We start from the raw sequence: 13022 nt of genomic DNA on the forward strand, positions 1-13022 counted from the left end.
GCACAAGTCTGGGTAGGTGATGTCAGTTGCTCTTCCCTTATCCACGAATGCTGTAACGCAGTCATAGAAGGCCACCGAATTTGTCAGAACACGGAAATTAATTTTTTTCATTCTCTTTTATGAATGAATGAACTGTAAAAGATTTTCTGCAACAGACTACTAAGTAATTTCAAAAAGATGTCTACAATTTTTCATTAATTTCCTTTTACCAAATGTAAAATTCATGCTCTTTTCAGAAGTTGAATTAACTGCACAACAGTAATTTCCCATAGTTATATAGGTCATCAGTACTTTGTATTTTTACATTATTCCTGTATCCTTCCCTCCCCCATTACTTACAGAATAATTTTTCTTAATATGAAGTCACATGTAAACTCTCTGTGGTACTGTTCTCCTGCCTAAGCTTTCTGTAATCTTAGTTTCATAAAGTCCTCAGTCACATTGCTTTGCTTTGCAATTAGAGCATCTGGCATGTCCAAGTGGCCTCATGTATGAGCCAGGAACAGAATGCATTCACTCTAGTCTCTCTTTTTCAGGCTTTGGTTATTACAGTTTTATTTACACTATCTAACGAATTCATACAACATTCCTTGGAGGTACAGAGGAAGTACTGCGGTTCATATTTTATTGGTGGGTGTTGAAGCATCACAAAAGAAATGATGTATTTTGAAAGAGAATTAATTTTTTTTTTCTTTTGTATTATGTGACTTTCTGCATTTAGACCTCTGAAGTCAAGATTCAAATAAAACCCTCCTAATTCTCTGGGCCTATTGTTCCTTAAAAACTGGCTGGGAAGTTGAGTAACATAAAACCTGATGTGGCTGGTGGCCCCAGCTGGTTTGATAAAAGCTTGCAGTCCTGATTAGTTCAGCTCTTTCCTCATCAGTCTGCCACAGTCACTCCCTGCCTGGGAGGAAACATGAGTCATCAGTAGACAGAACTTCCTATCTGTGCAGCAGTATCAGGCTTGAGCTTCCTTGACTTTAAATAGTAGCTTTCCAGGCCATGTATTTCCTTATAGACTCATCTTCTGTATTTAGACCTTTGTCTTTTTGATGGACTACGGTCTTCTGGCTCTTTAATGGTGCAGTGGACCTTAGCCAGATTCTCTTTTCCCTGTTTCCATTTCTTAAAAAATTATATTTAGCTAATAAAAAAAAATGCTAAAATGTGAGTGAAATTCTGCTCATTAGTGCACAGATGACTGTTAAGGAGATGTTTTACTAAAGCTCTTCGACCTCGCAAATTTGGGCATTTAAATACTTCAAACATTCTGGAAGCAAGTGTCTTTCCCAAGATCAAATAGGAGTGTTGTGTCATATTTCAGATTGGTCACCTTTAGGACTCTATCTTTCTCCCTTTTTATACATCCATATCTGGAATGTTGTGTTTGGATTGACAACAACCAGTGTATTTACTTTTTGTTGTAAGAAAACTGTCACAAGATGAGGTACTGAATATAAATTACCTCTCCCACTAAACGCAGGTGTTTCGAGTCCCAGATGAGTTTCTATATTTTCTCCTTAGTTTCACACTCTAGTTTTCCTAACTCTACCTATTAAGAGTGAATTAAAGTGAATTACAAAACTTTTCATAAAAAATTGTGTGCAAATGGAAAAAAATATATATACGTTTCCTCTTTGATGTAAAAAAAAAAAAGAAAATTTGAAATTGCATTAGAATGAACATCAAGTCTTATATAGCTGATATTATTTTGAAGAAAGAAAAACAAAATGTACACCCAGCATTTGTAACATATTGAAGGAGTAGTAATTGTCTTATTTAGTTAAATTATAACTGGTTAGTTTTTAATTAATGTAAATTCATGAATTAGTCTTAACACCAAATAAAGATCTTTCTTGGGGAAAAAGTTTTCAGAAAGGGATTCACACAAGAAATATCTTTTTTTGTGTTCAGTTCATTCTTACACAGTACTAAGAGCCCACTTTTATTTTGATTTGCAACATCTGACTTATATTTGGACTATAGTTAATTAATTTTCTTGGAAGAATAAAAAGGGGTAAAAAATATTTGTCTCGCCGAAATGCAGTCTAAATGCCTTAGGGAAACCTGGATGTCTTTCTAATATAGTCAGAACCCAGAGTGAAACGATTGCTAGAGAGCTACATGGTTCAATGGGGAGAGGTGAGAGTCCTGTGTGTGCCGTAGGGAAATCATGTAAGGTGCCATGGCTGGTTTATGAGCTATAGCCCACTTCCCACTAAGCCTGAGGATCACGTTTTCATTTTCAGTAATAACAAGGGTTCAAAATCATTCAGCTTCTCTTTATGGCTCTCACTGCACTTGTGTGAGAATGTTCTAGGCCAATTCTTGCATTTAAGACAAAACTCTTTTGAAATTATCAAAAAATACAAAGAAATTATGAGATTCCTACACAATTTATAGAGCATATCGGTAGTTTAACAAGGCATATCTGTTTCCTCATAAAGGTTAATCTGTCCTTTATATTAATTAAATTTTATTTTATATGAGGAATGTTTTTTGTTGCTACATAGAGACGTAGTTATGCAATACAAAGGCAGTGATCAAGGTTGTTGAAAGAAGTATCAAGGGCTTGTTTGGTATGTTTAGGAAAAGTGAATGTTATCAATTTCAATGCCTTGCATTTGATAGAGTCAATATAAATGAAGCATAGTGGTGTTATTTTTCATAGTTAAATAGTATCTCCTTCTTGCATTTTCAATGGTGTGCCCTTTTTCAAGCCACTGCATGAGAACTGAGACTTTGTTGGAGGTCAGCTGGTGCATGAGCTACTAGTAGATAAAGCAGGTGGATATATCTTAGATAAGGCATTTATCTTTCATGTTCACGTGTATTTGTCTCCACAGACATTATAGCTACTGGTAACAACACTGAGTCTATTCAGAGAAGTCAGTTATTCCAGAAAAACAAAAAGAAAGGCAAGGGTGGGGAAAACCTGTGGCACCAAGCATAGCAATCTGCCTATATAGTTCATGCCAGCAGAGCACTTTTCTTTGGGCATTTAAGTATCTGCAACTTTAAAGGAAGCACTTATGAGTTTTGCTGAATTTAGACTTCAGAAAGTAGGGTGAGTAAAACTATCTTACCTATTGCCTTTGACTCAGAATCACCTCCCAGTTTTAAAAATACCCATTTTTACCATTAGGAATCATTTTTGTAGGGAGTAATAATGCCAATGAGCTGTTAATGTCTGTAGGACCATTAGTATCATTATAGAATTGGCAGAATTTGGGCTTTCAGATTTGAAAAAATGTATTACTTATACGTATGCAAGAGCACAGGAAAGAGAACCCTGCCAGATGTAATTTTGAGAAATGAGATTTGCATAAGGTCTTGGGTCACAATGTTTGCAGATGTTGTGACAAGGGCAAAATAAATTATTTAGACATACCAAGGTGAGGAGAGGACCCACATTTATATCAGATACTTAACACAGAGGACAGAAAACCCAACCAGGGAAAAGAAGAAGGTGCCCTTTAAGGGCAAGAGAGTCTAAATATGAAAAAAAGTACAATAATGGCTAAGGAGGAAAAAGGCACTGAAAAGAAGGAAATTAAAGTGAGTGGGGAACAGCTATAAAAATATAGAATCTAAAAAGAATAAGGGATCTCTAAATTTATGAGAGCAATTTAAAATAGTGAAATGTGATACTGTGAAGAGGAAACAGAAGCTAAGATCAAGATGCTGGATTCAGTGGCAAAGATTTAAAATAGAAAATACGTATATGAGCAAATTCTGTAAACATGAAAACATTGCACAAGTAATAATAATAATAATAACTAAAAGGTAAATTGATAATATAATTACTCAAAATTACAGATTTCTCTTAAAGATTTTGAAAACAAGACATTTGAAACACAAGCAGATTGTAAATGGAATGGCCTTTAAAATGGGAATTGGTCAGAGGATGGTGAAACCAGTTCAGGATGGTAACATTGCTCTGTTAGACGGCAGTGATTAAGTGTCATCTATGGAGATTTCACCCATTTAATGCTTTGTCCTTTCTCAAGGATAAACAGTATTATAATTTCAGGATCTCAGAGCGCTGATTGCTGGACTGATGAAAATTTGCCAGGTTAGTCATGACCGAGAATTGCACTTGTTTAGCCCTGTATTGAGAATCCATAAGGCCTGATCATCCAGGAGGACCTGAATTCAGTCCCTCTGTGGTGCAGAATTGTGAAAGCATTTACGATGAGCTCAGGCTGCAGCCGGTAACCTGGTGCTAGCTTTCAAACTTAAGGCTCGGGTCATAGCCTTAATAAGCCTCTATCTGAATTACATACAAATGAATTGTATCTCTGTGTTTGATCTCACCAATAAATGCATCAGAAATACGCTAAACATTTGAACCCGGGTTTGCATTTGTATAATCTGAGACATTTAAAAGGGTGTTCTTATGTATCCACACATAATGTTTTTCAATTGAGACACAAGTGATCATTTTACAGGTGAAATATTTGTGCCATTGAAAAGTATGGGCAGAATGAAGGACAAGAAGGTTTAACAAAAGAATGGGAAGTAAAAATAGTATTGAAATTCCCTCTCCAACAACTGCACAATGTTTCAGATTCATCTCAGTGTTCCGTCTCTTTTAACTAAGAAGAAATATAAATTGACAGAAAAAAGGTTCATAGGTGAGCCTGGAGGAAAATGTTCGTATTTTTCTGGATCTTCCACTGCATTGGAGAAGATGGCCAGTAGTATGGTTTATATTTATCTGACAGCTCTGCTTTTTTTCTTCTGCCTAAAGCAGAGTGAAAGTGTAGCAAGAAGGAACTGTAGAATTCTCCACTAAACATTTAAAAAACGCTGGAAGCCTGCTGCCTCTCAAACTGGAATATTTCAAATGACAATGAAGAGTTTCTGACTCCAGACTAAAATCTTAGTTAAATCTGAATCAAGATTTAACCTAAAAGTTTTGATTCTTGTCTTATCAGGGTGGGGGAGCTCTGCTTAGTGGGGTGGAAACAGACTTCCGCTTCTTTACAATATGGGAGCTTCATATAGATAAAAGGAGTTGTATCATTTCCTATATAAACAAGTCAGTTATACAATATTACTGACACGTTGAAGAATTCAGGAGATGTGTGCTGAAAATCCTTACATCATGATTCACAGAAGAATTTCAAATAATTACTTTTACTTTACAGAATATCTGTATTCATTCTTTAAAAAGATGCCAAATACTTCACGTGATCTGTGTGGATAAAGCAGATGGACTGAATGGATACTAAAGAGTACTACAAAGGGGAAACAACAACAAATAAAAATTACATGAAAGCTAAATTATTTTGTTAATTATTTTGTTTAGGAGTTTTCAATTTCTGGCATTTTGGACATGTGTTGAAAAGGGTTTCAAGGTTTATAAGGACGGATGTGAGGAAAATACTGTACATGTAGTTTCTAAATTAGATTAAAATCTCTATGTGTACAAAAAACCCCAAATTTGTTTAATGAGAATATAATCTTATGTTGAAATTTCTTCTTTCCAATCAAAGAATCTTAGTTTCAAAAAATGCACTATGTGCCCATTCAATCAACTAACATGAACTCCACCTGCACGGAAATGATATGATTTTCTGGTACTTAAGATAGCCTGTCAAAAATAATTTGCCTACTTAAAACTATAAAAGGGAATTGAGGTTTAAATTAAGAGAAATATAATTATCCCAAGTGGAATTTTGTCTGGGACATTCTGGTGTATTTAATCAGGAAAAGTACCCTTGCGCTTCTGCTTTTCTGCATAGATTGGTAAAAAATTCAGATAAAGGATGTTTTTTACTTCAGCACGGTGCTTCCCCACACTCAGCTGTGGGAAGTATGGTACAGTTTACAAGATGTTCTTTCAGCTGAATTACCAGCACAATTTACTGGATGTTTCAGGGATACTTCCCTCATTTAAATATTTCCTCGTCAGGACTTTCCTCGTCATTCAACTAGTATGAAAGATATGGCTGCAAGCCAAGACAGAAGATACACTGAAACATACAGATCCAGGAAGTACTGGATTTAGACTCAAGACTGTAGGTATGCATATGGAGTGAAAATACCAATACCTGAGATACAGAAGTAATTTCACTATACACTTAATTAGGACACTAAGTGACAATACTCAGTACCTTCAGCTTTAGAGAACAGCAGTTATAATTTACCAGTTTCTGATAAATTGAATATTTTTACTTTGGTATTGATGCTTATCATTTGTTTATTATGATCTGTTTCAAGAACTGGATCTAGTTCACATATTTTATTTGTTTTCAAAATGAAGATATTTCACAAGACGATTTTCCAACTGCATGAAGGAAATGAAAATGCCCGATAGAACTGGTATTAATCAGACTACATCTTATCTAAGTGGGTACACATATACATGTAGGCATAATTTACAGGTATATATATGTGTATATATAGTATGCATATTTGTGTATAGTGTGTGAATTTGAATATATATATGCATCCATGTATTTACATATATTACATATATATATCTTCAAGTGCAAGAACTGCATATAAGTAATATGAGCAATTATGGCTATGAATTTCTCTACAAAGCATCAGCATTCAGACATTAAAGTAGCTTCCTGGTAGCTAAATAATTCTAATATTCTAAACTTGCCAAAATATCTGTTCCTTTTTTCCCAGTGATGTGCCAGTTTCCTACCTTAGATAAAATTTATAGCCAAAAGTGGTAAATTTTCAGTGCAGTTTATGCATAAATTTACATGACTTAAGCTTGAATGTCAAGTTTCCCAGTTATCTCTTCATTTCTTTAGAACTATAAACAATTCTTCCATCTCCATGATCTTCTGTTGTCTGCTGGGAGGTGAGAGGGAAGTGTTAGGGAGTTTGGGTTACTTCAGCTTTGGCAGTCCCTAATCATTTATTTCTCCTGACCCTATGAGCTGCATATCAAGGTTTTTGTAATACCAAGAGCCACAAGATGTACTTCATTCCATGTAGACAGGCAGAAAAGAAATACGGAAGTACATCAGAGGAAGGAGGTAACGGGTTTTCCAGGGCTTACTCCACTCTGCTGAAGGATGAGACATGGCTGGATTGCTCCAGACATTAAGTGCAAATGTTTAGCCTACAGCCAGGGCAATGGGCATGCAGCCAACAGCCACTGGATGTTCATCTCTGACCTAATGTTACATAGATTAAAGGGGAAGAATTATCTGTAGACAGAGCTTCTTTTCAGAGCAGCCATACCTGGCAATACTAAACATCGATCCAACATGGTATGTCACCTCTAACAACAGTCAAAAGCTGAAGCTTAAAATAGTATAAACTAGGCAAACGCATAGAATCAAACAGGATGAATGAGGTTGGAAGGCACCTCTGGAGATCATATGGTCCAATATCCCTGCTCAGAGCAGGGTCAGCTAAAGCAAGTTGACGAGGACTGTGTCTCATTGGGTTTTGAATGTCTCCAAGGATGGAGACTCCACAACCTCTCTAGGCAACCTATTTCAGTGTTTGACCATCCTCACAGTGAATTTGTGGGGGGGGGTTGTTGGTTTTGTTGTTTTTTTCATTTTAGTGTTTGAATGGAATTTCCTACACTTTGTTTTATGCTTATTGTCTCTTGTTCTATCACCGGATACTACTGAGAAGAGTCTGGCTCCTTCTTGACTCCCCCCATCAGGGATACGCATTGATAAGATCCCCCTGAACTTTCCCTTCTCCAGGCTGAACAGTCCCAGCTCTCTCAGCATCTCCTTCTATGTCAGACGCCCCAGTCCCTTAATCATCTGCATGGCTCTTTGCTGGACTTGCTCCAGAAAATCTATGTCTATCTTGTACTGGGCAGCCCAGATCGGGACACTCAGTCACATCTGCGACTCGCCAGGGCTGAGCAGAGGGAAAAGATCAATTCCCTTGACCTGCCAGCAATGCTCTTTCATATACAGCCCAGATCCTATTCATCTTCTTTGCCTCAAGCACACAATTGCTGGCTCATGGTCAACTGGTTGTCCACTCCCAGGTCTGCAGAAAACATTGCTTTCTAGACGGTTGTATTCCAGCGTGTACTGATGCAGGGGTTATTTCCCCCAGGTGCAGGTCTTGGCAATTTCCATTATTGAACTCCATGAGCTTCCTGTCAGTCAATGTCTCCAGGCTGTTGAGGTTCCTCTGAATGGCAGCGGGATGCTCTGGTGTACCAACCACTCCTCCCAGTTTTGTATCTTCTCCAAACTTGCTTCCATCTCCCAGGTCACCGATGAAGATGATAGGCAGTGTTGGTCCTGGTATCAGCCCCTTGGGCACATGCTGCTGCATCCTCATGGTTCAGCTAACTGACTTCCTCAGGTATATGTGTTTTCTATAAATTTAAGAATTCTGTATGTATGAGTTTCTCTGTCATGACCTTCTCCTTGCCTCTTTTATACAAGGCACTTACTAGCAGAGCTGACTTGCCCAGATGTCAGTGCTCCTCAGGATTTCAGATGTGTCCACATAAAAACACAGGAGGGTCAGTAGGGTGTGGAAGAGCGTAGAGGGGTCACACCAGCGGGGAGGAGCGGACAGGACAGGTGACCCAAAACTGACCAATGGGATATTCCATCCCATCTGCCTCATGCTCAGTATAAAAGCTGAGGCATCAAAGGGGTCAGGCTTTTTCTTCAGTGGCTGGTGTCCAAGGAGGACTCTGTCAGTTTGCCTGCCTTTGATCCTGATCTGTGCATTCCTGAATCCAGATCTGGAATCCAGTTCTGTCCATCACTGAATCCAGTTTGAGATTTTCCCAGTGCCTGCCAGTGACGTGATCATCATTCTGGGAGCTCGGTGTTGGTTTTGTGCATATTGTATATATTTAATTATTTTCTTATTGATATTATTATCTTTCTCTTAATGATATTTTATTATTAATATTTTATTAAAGTAGTTTAGTTTATTTTCAACTCATAAGTTTCTCTCTCATTTTCTCTTCTCTTCTCTGAAGAGAAGAGAGGTAAAAGAGAGCATTTGTTATTTGTTTTAGCGGCCAGCCCAGCCCAAACCATGACAACTAGTTATGAAGAAAATTGCCTCTGGAAATCAGAACAAATTACAATAATTCTCTTCTTATAAAATAACTTGGGTTTTGTTTCACTGATGCTTTTTCCAAGAGACTGACAAAGTAATAGAAATTAAAATCAGTTTGTTGGCTGAATAATTTTGAAACTCAAATTCAACTAAATCGTCTAAGTGGAATTAAGTTTCTCAGATATTTAAAATTGATTGAAGTGCCTGTTTGACAGTTACTTCCCCATTTGGAATCCAGGAATTTACTTCGCTTCCTCTCTTGAGTCTTAGGAGGAAAAATACATTACTATAGTAATATATTAATAAGAAATTACAACTCTAAACATATGATTATAGAATGGTCAGCATTCTTCTAGATATTAAAATAAAAATTATCTGAAAAAAGTACTCTGTGCCCCATTATGTTTCCACATTTTTATCAGTTGTTTTGTTTTGCCTTTTTTTTAATGAGTGAGCATTTTTCAGAAACACAGTAATATTATACCTTTTTATAAAATTCTGGATCTTTCATTGATTACTCTTTAAAAAGTGTTTATACACTTGTCACTCTGTGGACCTGATAATATATTACTGAAATACTTGATTTGACTTCAGGGGTTTGAAATGGTACCATATGAGAGAAAACTCTCCTATTGGGACTTTTGGTGGGTGCAGATAGGGGAAAGTGACAGGGAGAGTCTAACTTATTAAGAGCCCTTTCAAAAATATTGGCAGAAAGCCACTGATTTCCTAAATACTTTCACACATTTGCTCTTATGATAGTGATGATTTGGAATGCATTTCCCGTGACAGTGATACATGGTAAGCAACAATGACACAAATCAGTTTGTTTGTGATATCTCTTAACCTGCTTCTTTTTTTTGAACTGTAGTAAATTTTATGGTTAGATCATAATATTCTGAGTCCTAGAACCTGAGGCTGATCTGAGTTCATCATAAAAATAAACAAACAATCTTTACTTTGGAGCAGATTCAGTGGCCCATAATCTTTACTAATCATGATTAAATAACAACCATTACAGAAATCATTAATGCTCTGCTAATACAGTATTCAGACGAAACCAGCAGGCACACCAAACCTTAAAACCAAAAAATGGTTAAAATTTTAAGAATTCTGGCATATACGTAGTTTGGAAACGAGTCAGTCCCTTTGTACATTTGCATTATGTAATGTCTTCTTTTATTATTTTTCTTTGAATTTCTTTGAATACAGCTGGATATAAGTAAGTTGTAATTGCTTTGTTTTGCTGTAAGTTTAAGAGCAAGATCACACCTTTTATGTGCGACATCTGTTATGTTAGCAGTATTTCTGCATAGGCTGTGGACTAACTAATGCAGGTGATAACTATGGTTTTCACAAGTATTTGAAAATGAATGACAAGACTTACAACTCATTTAATATTTTGGAAAGGATGTACCAAAATCATATATGTACCCTAATATACATGTAGACATTTCTAGCTCTGACCAGACTCCTACTGCAGCTCTCTTGCCTCTCCCTCCAGTTCCCCCACCCCATTCTACACCACACTGGTACTTCCAGGTCCTGTCTCCAGGGCTGATGTGTTGTGGTTGCTCACTAGACTAATCGGTTCAGGGCGGAGGGTACTTGCTCACTCAGCTGCAGCTCCTGATACTCAGCTTCTCACTTGTCTTTGTCTTCTGTCCCACCAGTCAGAAGCAGTCACACTGTTGCTGACATCCAATCTTTAGATCTTGCCATTCCTTATTTTAAGGAAATGCAATTCTTCAGAACCTTTCAGCCCATCATCTGCACAATATACAAAGACCAACAATCTTTTGAGGAGCTACCCTTACCGATGCTTTTGAGACTAAATAAGGTATGAAGTGATTTTACTGTCTTTATGACCTAGCTCCTGAGAAGCTGAGATAGATGAAAAACTCTACATATCCTTGTTTCTGGAAAAGGAAATGTAGTTTTTTAACTAATACATTGTCTGTTGTTGAGCAATGTTGCTGTAGTGTTTGCAGTTGTTTTGTAAACAAAATTGTGCTTGTTGTACACTTAGCTACATGTGCTTGCAACAATAGTAAGGCACTGAAACTCAACACAGCGTGTTTTCTTTGTCAATTAATAAACGATTCAGGTGCACTGAATGGCCGAGTGCCTTTACCATCTGAAGTTTGTATTAATAGATTTATAAAACATGCCCTAGAGTGTCTTAATACTATTACCATATGCCTCTTTAAGCATCAATTAATTTATTTAAACTGTCTTTTTAAAACAATTTTTCTCTTAAGATTATTTTTTACTGCATAAAATGAAAATCAGCTCAGTAGTAAAATGATGAAATAGGAAAACCACTGTTTTACTGCCATAGTATTTTTTTTCATTCATTATGTTGTTTCACAAATCTTTTCATTTGTATTCCCTGTCCTGTATTATATTTGAATCTTATTGGTTTTTTCCTTTCCTTGCAGCTTAGCTGTGCTTTCTCCTTTCATTGTTTTTCCAGTTCTTCAAATATTTCTCTTCATTCACATTAAAGCAAAAGTTCTCTATCTAATGTACAGTTTTCCCTGTTTTGATATTTTAACAAGCAACTGCAATTATCCCTATCTTTTAAGCTAGTGAATTGCATTGATGACTGGGTTTTCAATGTTATTCTTTTTTCTCTGAACTCCGTCCTTGCAAATATTTGTAAGAAATAGATTAAAGTCAGTGTATGTGTGTCATATGGACATGTATCTTGTGCCAAGCTGTTAGTTTATAAGATTACAGTTCTGATAATTTGAGAGATGGAAGTCTTAGTCAGCAAGATGAGATGTCCAAGATGTCATTCATGTAATTTCTGAACTCAGTTCTCCAGAGTTCTTCTCCTAAAGATGTCCTTTAAGAGATATCTTAAGCTTTCCAGAACCTGTAACGCTTCTTTGAGAGATACTTCATAAAAATGCCCTAAATTAAAATGGGAGTTCTGGAAAGATTAAAACTCAGTACTGAATCCTATAGAGATAACTTTTTACTTCTGGGTCACCAGGCCCCTCATATGTTGAAGAGATATGCTGGTTATTTCAAGCCCCCGCAGACCATATGAGCTGTGCCCTTTAAATTTTGTGAAAGTCAATTGTAAAAATGTATAATGTATCTAGGAAAAATATTCCACTTAGGAAATTGTTATGCAGCAGAATTCTAGCATGTCTGACCTTTTCCTTAGTTGTGTAGACGTCACCATACAGATACAACGAAGTGCAAACTGCCAGCTACTTTAAACAAAGTAATGATACTGGGCAAATTTTAATCCTTATATACTTCAAAGAAGCACTGGATTTTTTCATCACGTCTATAGAATTGGTTTTATCATGATTAAAACACTCCACTTCTTACAAATAGTTTCTGTTCACTTCTCTTTGTTAGACTGATATTGATGTTGTCACTTGTGGATGGCAGTCCAGGTATTGCAGAAATGCAAAAATTGAGTGCCTCTACCATGCATGTCAAAAAACCTCATGATGCCATTTAAGAATTTTAAAGCCTTTCAAAGTCCAGCTACAACTTTAAGAGCTAAGTTGGGAATGTCCATTTAGCTTTCTACATGAAATCAAAATGGAGAGTAAATCATTTCAACATGTCTGAAATGCTAATGAGACGAGCAGCCAAACTTCAAAGAAAATTGTCACCTAATTCCAGAGTCCACCAGCTACATCATTTCTTAGGCAGCTCAGCTGCTGAGAGGCCTGCCTTTCACCAGAGAGGTAAATTAGCTCTCTCTGAAGTGCTACAGCCAGGTAGGAAGGGCAATTTCTCTTTGAAGTTTGGCCACTAGCACTTCTTTCTCAAGGAACTGAACTTCAAAGAGAAATATTGTTTCTCTTCCTTTTGGATGTTGTATTCAGTAGCACATGTTACGCTTTGTGTAGTGGGGGGAAAAACATACTTATAAACAATATTTCTGTATACATATTAAATTGAAGTCTCTGATTAGTTTCTCTGTGATAGGATAAGTTGAATAGTGATTAGGAAGAGTT

The 13022-nt window shown here is 36.6% G+C and overlaps 1 protein-coding gene across 1 annotated transcript in view; it reads left to right on the plus strand.

Annotated features, from left to right (window-relative positions):
• CDH12 (cadherin 12) overlaps window positions 1-13022 on the plus strand; it is a 574263-nt gene that overhangs the window by 35044 nt on the left and 526197 nt on the right. The window lies entirely within an intron of this gene.

Source organism: Larus michahellis, chromosome 2 (genome assembly GCF_964199755.1).
Source record: "Larus michahellis chromosome 2, bLarMic1.1, whole genome shotgun sequence".
NCBI lineage: Eukaryota > Metazoa > Chordata > Aves > Charadriiformes > Laridae > Larus > Larus michahellis.